General features: G+C 36.7%; 1 protein-coding gene across 3 annotated transcripts in view; it reads right to left on the reverse strand.

Annotated features, from left to right (window-relative positions):
• LOC105675425 (metabotropic glutamate receptor 2) overlaps nt 1–14970 on the reverse strand; it is a 127196-nt gene extending 112226 nt beyond the window's left edge. The window contains exons 1-2 of one of the 3 annotated variants that reach the window (XM_067355582.1): nt 14523–14961; nt 13920–13987 (exon numbers count right to left, since the gene is read on the reverse strand). The gene's annotated coding sequence lies outside the window, so the exon portion shown is untranslated. Of the gene's footprint in view, nt 1–13919 lie in introns of all 3 variants that reach the window. The other 2 variants (XM_067355581.1, XM_067355583.1) reach the window with 2 other exon arrangements.
• Between the last annotated feature and the right edge of the window lie 1728 nt (nt 14971–16698).

The following is a 16698-nucleotide window of genomic DNA, read 5'->3' on the forward strand; positions in this document are numbered from 1 at the left end:
AATCTGGTAAAAAGTAATCACAATGAACGTAGAAATAATTGAAGTTAATAAGCGTTAATTTCATGCACATAGTGTTACAACACGGCTGCATATATCCATTGTTAGGAAATTCTAGGCGAAATCGATGAGCAATTGAAAATTTATTCAACCAGCGATTGCTTCGCTTAATACGTAACTTGAAACTGTGATACAGTATGCATATTGTATGTAGCATAACTGTTGCAACATCGATTCTTTATCTATAATGGATGTGTACCTCGCAAATTTACGTAGCGCTAATTTGAACAGCCGCTGTTGCACGTAATATTCGAGAATAATTGAAGGATGCGTCACACGATCTCAATTTTCGAAAACAGGAAATAAATTCATGGAATATATCATTCAATTAAATATTAAATATCTTCGAACAAATTAAAAGTTTGTATAGTAAAAATAATGTTATTAATAGCGTTAGAAAATATAACTTCGAAAAAATGTAATCAATGCAAGTTGAATTTCAAACTTCAATTTGTCACAATCCTATCTTTCTTCAGAGACTGGCAAGAAATTCTTTGTTGCGAAAAATATAATTTCTATAGAAATTTCTACGTAGACTACATCCTTTGTTCGGGCAATTTCGTCACGTTTGAGAGTAACATTATGATATTTTCTGCTTAGTTTCTCGCAGAATATAGAATTAAGAATATTATTCTCCGTATATGAAAGAGAGAACGGGTTCAAAGGGACGATGATTATGCGGTGGCCTTTTTTTTCTACTTTCTCGTTTATAATAATATAAACAGCTAGCGAGTGAAATTCCGAGAAATTATTATCAGAAATTCTCTGAACCACGACTCTCGTTAATTTGACGTCTACATATCAGGTGAATTGTTGCGGACAACTTCGAAGAGCTCAGTCATGGACACGACACCGTGGCATATCCTTTTTAATCCTTTCGACATGAAGGATGTATGTATATACTGTCCGAGAAAAGCGCTTGTATATATGTACGTGCTGACGTTAGACGCATCGTGAATTCAGCGCGCTCGCTGGCGCGGCAGCCGATTGTTTCGCGTTCTTATGCTGTCGCAGCAAAGAAACTTCCTTTTGCAACCGATATCTCATAAATCATTTATCCGAGATAAATGATTCTGTGCTTATCATAAATTCTGGAGGGCCAACTTGCTTCAAATTATTGCGATTTTTCTCCGTAGAAGGATATTGATGGTTTAATAAAATGTTGACTTTCTTAATAATTAATAAAAGGGATGCTCCGTTATTGGTAATAAAGTTTATAATATTCTATCTTTCGTAGGGAATATATTAGCAGACTGTGTATCGCCTTTGTGAAAGACCAGGAAACAACAAATGAAGAGACTGACATACACTAAACTACATAAATTTAAACCGAGGTCTATGAGTATCTTGGTCGTTGTCGAAGTCATTTGAGCCACCGTTATTTCAGCAGTGGAGCTTTTGTCGCCGGTTTTTGTGCCCGGCGACTCATTGTTAGAACGCCAGCGATAAAGGAAGAGCAGTGAAGATTCACTTCAAAAATCGGCCAAAAATTGTAACTCTGACGAACTGTGGCTTTGATAAATTGCAAAATCTAAAAGAGTGTTATCTGACAATTCTAAGATGTTTATTTATTTTGCAACATTCTTGTTGCGGGGGTTGTAAATCATTTAATCTATTAAAAGGAATTTAGCAAATTATGTAGTAAAGCGCAGAAATATGAATGCACTAAATTCAATGACAAAATCCGAAGCAACGTCGTAATTTCCCTCTTTTAATACTCGTCCTTCACTCACGCTCTGAAAGGTATGACTATTTCATCTCGAATAACGCGCTAAATATGTCATTCCGCGAACTGCATATTTTACTTAAAACGTGAGTTACTCTAAATTTGTACTGTTTTAAAATACAATCGAGATAAAAGCTGGAAAATTGAGACATTACATTTCACTTCTCGGGGACACGCTGTATTGTCTTATTGCTAAATCGCGAAAATTGATATCGACGACGTGGCGAGAGGCTTGCGCCAAATATCGCGTAATTTGCTCTGATATTTTCTAGAGGCGCGTTATGAATGAGAAGGCACATTCAATGAAGCATGTAATGCCATAGCATCTCTCCGACATGTGCGCCTGATTTATTAGCATGACTTTGATATCGACGTACAAGATTCGCTGCCTCGGACATGATTGCCGTAAGATCGATAATAGGCGTTACCGCGCTATTCGCGGCGTACTATTCTCACGCGTGTACGGTCCAAAGTTTCGGCAAATCTTGGAAGAATGGGCGGAGTTATTATAAATTTTGCACGAACCTCGCTTAAGTTTGGCATGGCCTTGAATAATTGATTCCTTACGTGACGTTAGCAATCTCTCTGCTAAAAAAGTATATTTCTTTGATGAATTATAGAAAAGGCATTAGTACGAGTGTATATAAATTCGTTACACTTGACGTATATCTTCCTTTTTTGTTATGAGATAGTGAAATGTTAATGTGATGAATTATTAACCGATCTATAAATACAATTTCTCAACTTTTCTTACAGTTTTCTCTCATCTTGTACTATTTTTAGAATATTAATACAATATTGTACTTTTGTGCAATGCGAGTATGCTAGGCGCAGTTATATCTCTTATGCAAAGAGTCTCGTGACTGTGAAAAGTTTTCTCGTCACACGATGCGCAGCAGTAGGTATTCATTATGCACGGCCAGCCTGTTGCGCGACTTACAGTGCCGCTAACACTTTAAGACAAGAGGCGCCGTTTCGCTTATGGAAGTTGTTAGATGATTGTCGCCACGGTATACCGTGCACTGCCGCGGTGAGAAAATAGATTTTTCCGCCCGACAGTGACACATGGGAGATTTTCGACTTGGATCCAGTTACTCCCTCAACACTTAAGCTGTGAGAGTAATTTCTAAACAACACAAAAAGTCTAGAAGTCATCTCGCAAAAGGTGTCTAAGAACTTTTATATCGTTAGATTGCCCCTTGCGCTTGTAAATTATTATATTTCTTAAAAATGTAAAAGAATTACAATATTGAGAATTATGCAACGCTATTCAGTGCAACAATGCAGCTGAGAAATTCTTATAAAGCAGTAATTGACAAACGGTTTTGGAAACTTCTTTGTGGAAGATTCAGCGCTTCGACGCAATGATGCGATCATAAGAGAGAAGTCGAGTCTTTTGTTCAGTGGAATCTGAGTGAATGTAAAGCCTGCGTTGTAAGCGTCAACGATTCAGTTAAAGAACGCTGCACACAATCACCAACATCACAGTTAAAGAGTACGTTTTGCGAGAGAAGACGCTCCGAAATGGAAATTGCAGAAATGTCGTTACACAGAACAAGAGGCTCTCAGTCAGCAAAGTCGCCTTGTGACAAATCTGTTTCCTTCAAATATCTACTTCGTTCGAACGTTCGTTCTATTTGGCATACACATTTTGGCACTCCGCGATCCCTAAATCCGAATAAAATCTTTTATTCGCTCGCCTATCGTATTATCTCCAATTAATTCGAAATCGAATCGTTCATCGCATATTATTTTTTTTCCTTTTTTTGATGGAGAGCGAATGGCGGTGGGCTGGAACACGCGTCAGATGTCATGTGTTAAATCGCCTGTTTCGAGCTTACATTTATGGTTCTGACGCTAATGTGAGAGCGGCGCGAAGCGTCGCGAGTGGTCGCATTTGCGGGACGTGAATCGCTGATCTCGCGAGACTCGTAAAGTGTTGGTTCATACTAGTTTTATGAGTTATTTTTCATAATACCGCGCTTATTTTCCAAGTGCGCACCGAATAGAGTATGGCACGTGAGCGAAGCGTTATTATCAGAGAGTTTCCCCGCGTGAATGCGCGGCTGAAGCAAAATCAACATTGTGAATATAGATTCCATCAATACCTCTCTACGTTCAGAGACTTTAGATATGTACCGTCGCATCGTATATTTGAATGTTTCGCGAATAGTTTTGGGACAAACGACAGCGCTCAAAGAATTCGATTTTGATGACGGCAGCGGTGGAAATATTTTCCCTGCTCTCACAAAAAGCAATGAAATTACGTGATCATGAATCGTTGCTCTGTGAATTGACGGTAATCAATATTGCGCGTTGGAAATTCAAAATTAATTACGACAAAACAATTCCACAAATTTAGCATGTTTTTCTTCAATATTCCAAGAATTTTCAAACCGCAATAAACAGTAATTAACACCCGTTCCAGTTACAAATGAAGTCAGTTTGAAATTTAATTAACGCTTAATATTTGTATCAGAAAGGTAAAATATTATTTTGTAGAAATTTTCTGTGTGCTTTCGCTGTATGCTTTTCCGCTATATAACTTTCTACAATAAACAGAATTCTTTCAATCTCAGATTCTATACAAATAATACTTTCAACCGAATATTATTTATTTTTTCTGCTGACAGTTTCGATCAAGCTTTACACCCGTGCTCTTCGACTATTTTTTTTTTTTTTTATGTCGTTGCACGGTCCATCGAGAAGTGAAAAAGATCGTCTTCCGTCTCGCAAGGACAGCGTAGCTCCGTTTCTCTGTCACTGAGCATTTCGCTCGTTTCGCCTTATTGAGCGCGAAGTAAAGGCGTCTTCCGATCGTCCTGTGTGATAGTCTTACACAGTCCGAAGAACAAAGGCGATATGTTAGACGCGGCTGAAATACTTCAAACGAGAATCGATCAAATAATCGCACAACGATTGTAAAGACAATTGGAAAATGCGATAGTTATATTCGTGAAAGTTCTATTGACATATTTTTATGTAAAAAGATTTTCGCGTTAAATAAATTGGATAATATAATTGTACGTTCATTAAAACAAAGAGAATAGTATGTTACTGTGTATTTTTTAGGTTAATTGTAAAGATTTTCGAGATAATATTATCCCTGAAAATAGCTCTGCTAAGAGCTACAAGATAAATGTGCGTAAATAAATCTCAATTCTTAATTCTTGAGTTCCAAAAACCGGAGGTATACTATACTCCGGCCTGTCGTCGGATGATTTGTAATTTCATATTATATATATTCTTTAAGAGAACGAGAGTATTTTGTCAAGCCTATGCTCTTTTCGTTAATTGAAAATAATTATCCCATTCGCGAATCACACAAAAGTTATGCCAGATATTGCCTCAGAAGATTCGTTTCAATTACTTTTGCGCGCCTCTGTCAGACGTAAGAATTATGACACGATGTGCCGCGGAAACTTGGAGCACACCGTTCGCACATCATTATTAATTCCTGCACCGTTGAATAAGGAACGAGAAAGAGAGTTTTGAACAATTTTTTGCAAAGAACTTAATGGCTGTACTGGGAGCCGTAATTTTTCTCCCAGTGGCGCATTTGCCCGGGCAAGCCAAGTTCTATCACACATACATTCGCGATATGAGAGCGCACACAACATTTTCCAAACATCGATTCAACCTTCATAATTTTACATGAAATGTAATTCCCTTATCGCCTGTATGATATATTTGGCTAATAACACATTGTAACCATGGATATTTTGTAGCCAACCGTTCGGGATCCGGATCAATAGGCAAACAGCGAGGGCGAAAATAACCATCGAATGTATTTATTTCACTGAAAATATATTGTTAAATTCAATTGCGCCAAATAAAATATTTTAATGATGTTTGTAAAATTTGTTATTTTTTGAGATCGATTTATTATGACTGGCCGAAAAAGTTTGAGCTCTATCATTATTTTATTTTTTTCGAATATTTGCTCGATATTGTTTGACAATATAAAATTCTATATCAAAAAATTACACAAAATAAGTTGATTGCTAGTTGTCTACTCTTTGTATTACAAAAATAATGCTTTATTATTACTTTATGCAAATTGACGCTGTATTTTATCCGTAAAATATTACGGCATTACGCGCTCTAAAATTATCAATTTTGTGAGATCGTGAAACAAAATTGCGAAAAATATTTGCAAAAGTGTATGTTATCTTAACGATACGACGAATGATATTATAAGTTAACAAAACAGTCTGCGCAAGTACAATATTTACTTCTTACGAGAGATAATTCTAGCGAGATTAACGATGTCAAAAGGTAACTCGATAAGAAGTCGTGGAATGTGATGTAAGCAGTTGATATAATCAGTTCTGCTGATCAACGGCGAAAATGAAGCGCGCCCTTAGAATTTCGTACGAGACGATGCAGAGCGTTAACGTCGTACACTCCGGGAATCTTCGAGATACACTCAGCTATCTTTTGTTTCTAACTACCCTCTTAGCTTGTGCTCGGAAAAGCGGGTGATTAGCCTTGAGATTGGCGAGATAAATCAGTACCGCACCGCGAGGTTTCTGAGAAGACAAATTGATAGAGCAATTCCGGGAGATATAAAGTTCTTTTCAATTTTCGGCCACCGTAATATCAATACAGAACTGGTATTGTAAAACTTGTCAATTCTATATCTTGTTAAAAATTTGAATCAATTTCTAGTTGTATGGCATTGTTAATTAAACACAAGCCGATTTTTAAATTCAATTAGATATCAACGCTACAAAAACAAGCTAACAATTATTTAATTTTGTAAAAAAATAGTGTTCTATATTAAAACAATTTATTAGAAATTTTGTGTTTCTTGCAAAATGTTGACGTAATAATACGTAAGATGACGTAATAACAAATGACTAAGTCGCACAAAAGGCTTTTTCTTAAAAATAAAAAAAAGAAGAAGACGTCTTTGTCTCATTATGAGAAATATTTTTCATTATATTTATCTCGTCTAGAAAATCTTGTCCCGTGTGTCACTAAGATGTCGCGGTGGAGAAACTAGTGACTAATTAGATTAAGAAAATTTGCATAATGTCAACGACAAAGTTGTCCACCAATTTCACTTATTAGTCTTCATTTTCACAAATAAATTGTTACAATAAAAACAAGACTTGCTATATTCTAAACAAAAGGAGGGTAAAATTAATTTTACTCTCCTTTGAATACTTTTAGAAAAGTTTATAATAAAATTTTGTTTTTCCAATTACGTCGCCTGCTGTCAAATAAATAATGAATTGAATTGCTCAAAATCTCTCAGTGCACAAGGAAGATCTTAACGATTTCAACTATTACAAATTTAATTGAATGATAAATCTCTCGGATAAGCTCTGCTATGAAACAGATAGAGATAGAATAAATTCGAGATTACACTTTATTATCTGAAGTTATCGGAAAATATTGATTCAATCGAAATCAAGAAATCAAAGAAAGCCTGGAAAGTCACAATGTAAGTTTACTACGTAGGAATTTACTCGATTAAAGTTACCGATATCTTGTTTAAAAATTCTTCTTATAGAGAAGTGCCAGCTGTCTTCAAATAAAGTATAACTCTCTCAAGATCTATTAGTTTATCTCTGAACATTATTCGAGACATGAAACCTTCATTGATTGAATTACATTCAACGGGAGATACGAGAGATTTATTATTTCGCTGGATTATCGCTTAAAAACTTATTAGGGCAAACAGTATTATTCAGCAAAATATGATAATAAATTTTCCGCAGGGTCAACTTCTGAATATCGCGGGTACTAAAGATGCTAATTTGTTCCGTTGCTTATACGAAGACGCGTAATTAGGAAAGAATAATTGTTCTTCTTAAAAGCAGTATTTATGCGGATGATTATAACGTTAAAATATATATATATACACATCTTTATCTTCATTCTTTGAAATTGCATATCTTCCATTAAACATAAATTGTGTGAAAGGAAAGAGATTCTAGAATATTTTTAGCAACACGAAACCACCGCAAAGAGCATTCAACATTTCAGCGCAACCGTCGACATCAGAAAGAGGGTGAATGCAGATTCGTGCGCGAACTCGATATAGGATAAGCGGACGATTTAACGTTTTCTGTATCCAAAGAGCTCTAATCTGTCATCATGACAGAAAAAGTAAAAGGTGTTAAGTTGTGCCATTATTTATCGTATTTTGTCAATTCGTTATAAATCGGAGCGTGCAATCCGTAAATATGTTTTTTTATGCAGTTGTTGTGTTTTTAGAAAATTTTACTTTTATGTAATTCTTAATAGTTGCTAACAAATGTACATAAATATAAAAAAATCTCTCGATTTTTGCAATAACTTTAATAACGGAAATTAAATCAATTTATTTTATACGAAATTTTGGTAAGACTGTGTTGCAAAATTTAATTTTTAATGAGTACAATTTATAGTTGCTATGGTTGCAAAGGATTCTCGCAACGTCTCCAAGGATAATGAAGGTTCTACGCCGTAGCTCCAATTTCGTGTTTAATCGTGGATGCACTCTCGTTGTGCTTATGAAATTATTTCCAAATAATGTCGCATCCTGCCGGAAATGAGGCGTTGCCACACAATCGTATTATAAACCGCCGTTATTCGAGGTCTAATGGATAATCATCAGCGGTGTGCAGAATTGACTCTACGGTAATATTTACGTCGCCAGGCGTATACCGAGCAATAGCGCTTCAACGAAGCATCACGTTGTTGCCTCTTATACCTCGGTAATCGAGACTCGCTCGTGCTTGTTTTATCGAATACTTGTAGAAATTATATAGACGATCCGATAAAATCGATTTTTACATGTTTCGAAATCGAACACAAATATTTTTACAAATTAACGATACGTCTCTTTCTAAATGCGATTCGGATAATGCAAGAGTTCATGGAAACTTAAGTATAGCATTAATATTTCGTATATATTTACGCATATAAGATAATTCACAAAGTTTTACGTTCGGAAGATAATTCCTTTTGAAATATTTTTTTGGTTTTTTTTTTTTTTTGAAAGTACAAGTTGTACGTCAGCATGTGTCAAATTCTCGACATTTATGAACCTATGAGAGTTTAAAACTTAAACGGAAAGAAAAGTAAGAGGGAAAATTCAGCTAGTATCTTATGTATGATTTATGAGATGAAATCATTCTTCCCGTATAAAAGAAAGTTGAGAGCAGATTTCCAAAGATTTCATTTTCAGCCTCAATGTAACTTCGTTACATGTGTGAACTGAGGCGTCGTATTCTTCATCTTAACATGATTGTTCTTAAATGTGTCGCGTTCAAAATTCAATGTAGCAAACACTTCCCCGCGTTGTTTGTCCTTTCTCTTGATAGACAAGGTCCTCCAACCGCGTTCAAACGCAAAAGAAGCTTAAAGCACGATATTACGTTCTACCCTCGTTTGAATACTTTGTGTGGAATCTTTTATGCTGAGATTTTTCTCACGTTATTAAATAAATAACAATCTGAATTGTTTTAAGCTACAAAGTGGAAAGGAGTGTTTGAAATGAATTTAAAATATCACTTCTTGTTGACTAAGTTGCAGTCTAACGTCAGCTCGAGTAAAATCCGAACAATATCTTATCTCAAATACACTATTTTCTCAATTTTATTTCAGATTATCGAGAAACATTAAATAATTTCATATTCAAATCGTGGAGCATCGGTTAAAGTTGATGAATCATCCTGCATATGAAGGATGAAAAATAGAAGAAACAAATTCGAATATGAAAATACCAGAAATCTAATAAGAGTCGTGATTTGCATCTAAAATGAGTGAAAAAGTAGAAATATGCGAGAGCCGGGAAAATTTCACAATCATTCACAGTTTAATAATAAAGATTTTATTTAACCGTTCTTCATTAGAGATTTCTTTTTTCTTTTTAATGAATAGCAGTTGCCTGCACATATGCACGGCTCTCTAACGACAATATTGTAACATTTTCCAGATTTACGGAATATTTGACGTCACAAAAGAGAAACTCATACAAACGAGCTCAAGCTTTCATATTCTCGCCACGGTGGTTAATTGCGTCTACGTCTAGCTTGTTTAAAAGTGACATTGTCGCGACTAATTAAGTTCGCGCTTCTTTATGTACACGAAGGGATATATTCAGTGCATTTTTAGCTCACGATAAAGTTTGCAAAACGTTAAACGGAAATTGCGCGCAAGACGTAGTATTAAAAAAAATAGAGCTTGTAGCACAATAAATTATTTTTCTATTTATAACGCTTCACAAAAATAAATCACATCTGGCTGGCGCGTAATGGATATGTCAACGTATCGAACATTCAATTTCAATGCTTTCGAGATTACATCGACATGGTAAATCATCCATTAGTACATTACAAATTAAACACTTGTGTTCGCCAGTGATGCATTGTTATCATGATATTCATCACTATTTAAATCTTTCAGGCAGCGTAAAATTGATCAACTATGTACGCAGTATATGAAAACAACGAGAAATTATGCTACTAATGCAAATTTAAGGGCGCAAATACACCGTAATGAACGCAAATAAGCACCTTTCACGAGTGGGCGCCTTTTGCATAGTTTGGAATTAAATCTTCTATATAATGTAAAGACTAATTAAGAACTGAAAGGATCCATAAATTTCTGCATCCACGCAGTATGCCTCTTAATAAAGGATCCTCATTTATGCAAGCACTACAAATACGCGTTGCATTATAATATGATTATTAAATACCTGTCTATAGTTTACAGATCGTAGTTATGCGCGATATCCCCGCCACCGTTAAAGCTGTAAAATTATCGCCGCGGAGAGTCATTTACGATCACGTTTCTCGAAAGCGCCGCACATTCGTGATTAATCGAATATCGTAATATCGAGATTAAAATCGCCATTGGCTTCGCGTACCAAAGCGCTTGCATTGCAATCATAAAGATGTATAGTAATATTGCGAACACCCATTATTTGCATGTTGTATACACATAGATTTATAAAGGGACTAGTTTATTAGGTTATTCTTGTCGTCCTCTCACAATCCTGACGTTCTTAGAATCACGCATATTGGGAGAGAGTTTTTTTTTGTAACAGAGACAGATGAAAGTCATTGTTGAGGCGAAACATGGAGAAGATAAATCATTCACTCGTCGAACGCGACTAGAAATCAGACATGAAATTGCATCGATCCGCATTCGTTAATTGTCCTAAAAATATTCGAATAATATTCATAAGATTCATGAAAAACGTTAAACTGAATGCGAAGCACTTTCGCCCACACGATTATGCAAATATGGATTGTCCCCGTGGAAATGTGCTCGCATAAACGTTAATACAATTGCTCGTGATAAGAATGGAAGCGGCGAATAGCGTTATTGCATTATTAAGATTTCCGTCGTACCGCGGAAATACGTGAGCATTGGAATTAACGAAATTATCCAACGGTGGGACGATTGTTGCTCTCGGTAGTTTCAAAACCTCCACCGTTACGCGTGCGCGATTTTCTGACCAGACTCATCGTGACTCTCGTATCATCAGCCCTTATATCTCACCCCACTCGTCTCTACAGCGGACGAAGCGTCTCGAAGCGACAATCTGGGGATCTGTGTCAAGAGGTAATTCTCGTCTCCATTGTCACAATGCATATTCATCTCACGACCGGCTCGTAAGACATTGGAGACGTGCGAGAGCAGGTGGGTACTCTTTTTCTTAGGAAATAATTCCACGTGCCGCACATAGGCTCAGTCGTAATAGAGCCACAATCCTGACGTTAAGTTCCTTCAGCCGCGACATTGCGCTTCCCTCTGTAGTCTATCGATTCCCTTTGAATGTTAATACGCTTCGGGATCCGAACTTGGGTAACTTTAACAGTTTCGAAAAACGATAAACTGAATCCGGCGTCCCGCGCATCTGCGACGGTATACGTGAACGCCGAAAATCCGTAGGACGGCAATCGAGTTCGGTCTGAAAGTTAGATATAAACTTCGTGAAAGAATTTGCATTCATTGTAAAAGTTGTTCACCGTATCAACAGACGCACGTGACTCCACCGACTCAACTCTTCGCGGGAAAAAATCTCGAGCGATTTAGGGAAGAAATGCAGGATGGATGTTACATTGTTAGAGAGGCGTGCTAGTGATTCTTATTTTTCCTTACATATGCGACGAGATAAAGTGCCACTCTTTCATCAGCGGATCATAATAGTCATAGATATATCCAAAGCGGAGTTTTCTTGAGAATATGTTACGCGAAGTGTAACAATAAATCACTGTCGCGGGACACAACGCTCTTTGCGAGAACGCATGCGACTAGAGTAAGTGTATCTTCTTCTTTGGATAGAATATAACTATGTGGAGAGCTATTCCAATTACATTCCAAGTGCGCATAGCTGGCAAATACCAGTAATTCAGAGAACTGATTTTAGTAAATTGACTTGGAAAATAATAATTGCAATAATTATAACCTGTAGTGTTTTTTGGTGCCAACCATATTTTTATAGGTGTTCTAACTATATAGTTGATTTTATGATTGACAGTATCATACGTGTAAGATTATTATTGCTTTATAGTAACGATTCCTATAAAAATGAGTATTCTGACTATAATTATAGTTCCAAATATCACATATTTTTCTCTCAGTGTATTGCCCTTTTATTAAAAAGCATATTATTTGGAAAAAAAGACATCTTTAAAAAACAGCAGAAATAATGTGTATTTTTTTAAATAAAACTATTGTATAGAAAAAATTGAAAATAGTTAATTAACACATTAATTAATTAAATATTCTAATTATTAATGTTGGCGTTAATATAATTATATAACATAATTTGCGAAGCAGCGAATAAACTCGAAGTGGAGAATTTCATTTATAATTTTATGCGCCGTGTAACACAGAAAACGCTTAAAAACGTTTAAAAAATCGCAATACACAAATTATATATCAGTAGTGCATACGTTTGTATTCTTCAAGTGTCCAATTATACAAAATTATAAATAAATTTCTATCTCGAATTCTGTTGGAAATTATAAATTGCTTAAAGCGAGAGTTTTACGATACACATTCGAAAATTTTTAATTATCTTTCTCGTCGTGAAAATACGCTTGGCTGTTTCGTATTTCTTGAAATATAGTCTTGTTAGCCTTTTTTATGACGTTTGTATCATGAATGAAAGACGACAAGCAAAAATGAAACGTAAACACTGAGTGCTCAGGCTCGTAATAATTATGCACTCCATGTACCACTCGTCTAAACAGTTTTGGAGGAGAAAAATAAGAGGACTTTGCTGTCAAGACAGATCGTAGCCGGCTCACGTAACTACCAGCGTAATTCCATCAAAAGTAAGAAAGCCATACCGCCACGAAGTAGTTACACCGATAACCGGAGGTAGACCCGGCGTGCGCGGTCTCGTTAAAGAATTACTGCGGTCGTAAAGGGTCATACGACGATCCTAGATGCTCGGAGAAGGTTACGACGCTCGCTTTAGGTTTCCGAAGGTTCCCCATACGGCCACCGACCTTTTCTTAAGAGGAAGGGACTAACCAAGGATCGCTCTAGATCTTTGTCAGTACAATGTGAGCAGCATAAGAATTGTTGCTTTTAATAATACGTAAATAAAAAGTTTCCTCTCGAAAAAAAAAAAGAATACACCGCCGGGGCTATTGAAGTAAGAAAATTCTTGTAAGGAGAGATTAATATTTTCCCTACAATTTTACCTTGTATTTAACAGCGAGAACAAAAATCTCCGCTCTTCGGTATTCGGCGGTGCAAAAGCGCTTCTTCACACTTTTTATGCGTACGAAGAAATGAAAAGCAAATGTTTACCGTTTATATAGAGTTGTCATGTGGCCGAGAATAAAATCACATAAATCCGCGAGAGATGAAGATAATTTAGCGCACTCCAATTTAACCGCTGTGGCAAGAAATAAAAAAAAACAACGTCGACATGCGAGAAGATTGAAACGTTATTTCAGTATTAAACTCCGCGTTAAACTGGCATTAAGTATACGGTTAAGCCAGTATTTACGTTGTGTTCTTGCTTACTTCACCAATATGTGTCGGTATTACTTTACGTTAGCGTGGAGTTATCGCTTTGTCTTAGATAATAAGCTGCAGCCGGGCAAATGTTTTCTAATTAGCTGCTGCAGCAAAAGCATTATATATTCCCCGTAATCAGGATTTTACTTACCCTCGAGTTAAACTTTGTCGCTTATACCGTTGCCATCCTACTTGCGCGTCGGATCACTATATTGTACCCTTACGGTGTGTGTGTATGAATATTTTAGAATTAATTATAAACGAGCCCTGTTTTTCGCCTCAAAAAGAATTTCAATTAGTATCGCTGTCGAGAGGATTTTTGCAACAGACGTTATCAAACGTACTGGAAGAAGTAAAAAGGAATTTGAGATATGTATTGCCCAATAGTGTTGGCTCTCGCGCAAATTGGAATCGATTGGAACCGCTGACGGCCGTGATAAGGAAATTACGATGCTTCTCTAACAAGTGGGTAAAATATCAAAATACGTTATAGCGTACAGTTAGAAATTGTTTCACAAGAGGCGCGAGTAGTGCGCGCTTGCAATTAAAATAGCTATTTTCCGAGATGAAGCAACATAAAAATTGTTTTAATTAGTTTACGCACCGCAATATTTTTTATTATCGTGTAAATAATAATTAAAAAATTTTTCTCATCAAGCCGCGAGGCGCTGCGAAAAACAGGCGAAAGGGCGTTATAAAAATCTGTCACAGCGTGTCACAATTAGCGAAGTTTGAAATTGACAGTTGAGTTTACAGTTGACGTTCCGCTCGTTCGGAAGTTTTTCGCGATCTCCGTACGTAATTGTCGAAAGTTTCCGCGAGCGTTGTGTATGAAGGAACACTTCGAGGGTGGTGAATTACAGTCGCGCCGCGTTCAAAATTGTTTCCGATCAAATCCGAGCGGCACACATCGGCAGTTCGATACGGTAGGCCGATCGACGAAATGTCTCCCTCGCGTAAGATTTACCACCCCGAAGGGCGACGCGATTGCCGAGCACGATACCGAGATAGGGTCCAACCGAATGTAGCTACGCGCGTATACTGAAGGAACTTGTGGAGCGAGGGCGCCGGCTTGAACCGTATCAACCCCTCTTCCCAGCATCCCGCGCGGCGCGCGTTCTCTTATCGGGCACTCGCGGGACGATGGGACTTTTGGCCGATAATATCATGAGTTGTTGAGAGAAATGCGCGACAATCGACGGATGATTGTCGGCAAAGAGGAAGAGAGGGGGGGGGGGGAGAGTCGGTTTTGCAGCTTCGCACGACGGTTAATTACCACCAGCTTTGATTTTCCGTATCGCACCGACAGATTTAATTATTCGCACCTATCCGCATCGAGTCAATTAGACCTCGCAATCGAGACTGCACGTGATAACAAAGGTCCTTTTTTCGATACATCGATGCTGCTAGCGTGTTCTTTGAGCTGTCGCGTGTGTAATCTGATAGACGTGAAATAATTGAAAAGCGTTTCACTTTTGTCGATTAGTTAAAATGTTAACGTGTATTTGATTGACCTGACATTGATAACCGACGATCACTCGATGTGACGTAAAAGTTTTTTTTCTTTTTTTTTTTTACATTTCTCAATACCGAAGTAGTCAAAACGCAGAGAAAGGAAGAAGGGCATTCGATTGGCAGAAAGTACAAATTTGTTAAAGTATTTATAAGAGTCGAAAGCAAAGCGTCATTACTATAATTGGAACCGGCTTTCTTCGAATAATTCATGCGTCGCGCATCGAGCGTATTTTGATAGCGCGCGATCACAAAAAATTTATATCCCCGACGTACTTCGAAGCTTTAGCCGTTTTTAAATACAAAGTGGCAGCGAAATATTTTTGAAAATATTTTCTGACTTATACGCGCAATTTAATATAACTGCATTAACGGTCCACTTAAATCCCTGCATATAAAATCTTACGAGTGGGATTGCCGTGCTGAGATTAGCTCAAGAATTCTGTTTCAAAACGAGTAAAACGATTTGTGGATGTCATGTCCGGCGAAACATTTAAGCTCGAGGAAACAGCGGCGTAAATTTTATAACACTTCTTAGTAAATGCTCTTGATTCCGCGTTAAATGTGAAAATGGTATCGGTACGTCGGAAAGCCCGATAAAATACAGGTATTTTATTATGCGGCATTTAACTCACAGATGTTGTCAAATCCTGTGGCGAGTGGCATTTTAATATACCGTTCGGGGAATTGCCTTCGCTACCTCAATTTAAGAGAAAAATTAGAATATCGTATTTTGCTGCGCATATTAAAGCACACACACGCGCGCGCGCGCACACATATATACACACTTTTAGAAATCTGCGTCATAGAGAAAGAAACGACGAGCATTCAAACATTTGTAACATTCGATTAAAAGCTTTCGCGGTGAGCTCAATTAGAGAGCTCGTTCGTACTTTACAGGATTTACTTCTTTCGCAATGCTAATGTGCGTCATTATTAATTGACCTTTCTAAGAAAAGAACTAACGCGTTTATGTGCTGCGTAGATCAATGAACTTGCATTTATCCATGTTGACGAAGTCGCATATATGATTAAATGTTATCCGCTTACGATACGTAATTCTCGCAGCAAACTAATTACTTATGCTACAACGATAGTTTGTTGCAACAACCGGTTGCTACTTATTACTTACGTAAGAGATATCTCAAACGGCGTACTTTCTTTCAATTGTATATTGCAAAAGATAAAACCAGAAAGAACACCGTTTCTTAGTATTAAAGTCCAAGAATTTTTCGAACATATGCAAATAAAAATGTAAAAAACATTTACAATTTCACTTTGTAAAGCAAAATTTAATTTAATTTAAATTTAATTTTGTTATTGAATGCATTCGCTGTTATTAACTTATAAGATTCTTTAATAACTATGCATCAAGGGAGCATCTACATTCATTTAATTTAAATAAAATGTTCAATTTT

The sequence above is a fragment of the Linepithema humile genome, chromosome 5 (genome assembly GCF_040581485.1).
Source record: "Linepithema humile isolate Giens D197 chromosome 5, Lhum_UNIL_v1.0, whole genome shotgun sequence".
Taxonomy (NCBI): domain Eukaryota; kingdom Metazoa; phylum Arthropoda; class Insecta; order Hymenoptera; family Formicidae; genus Linepithema; species Linepithema humile.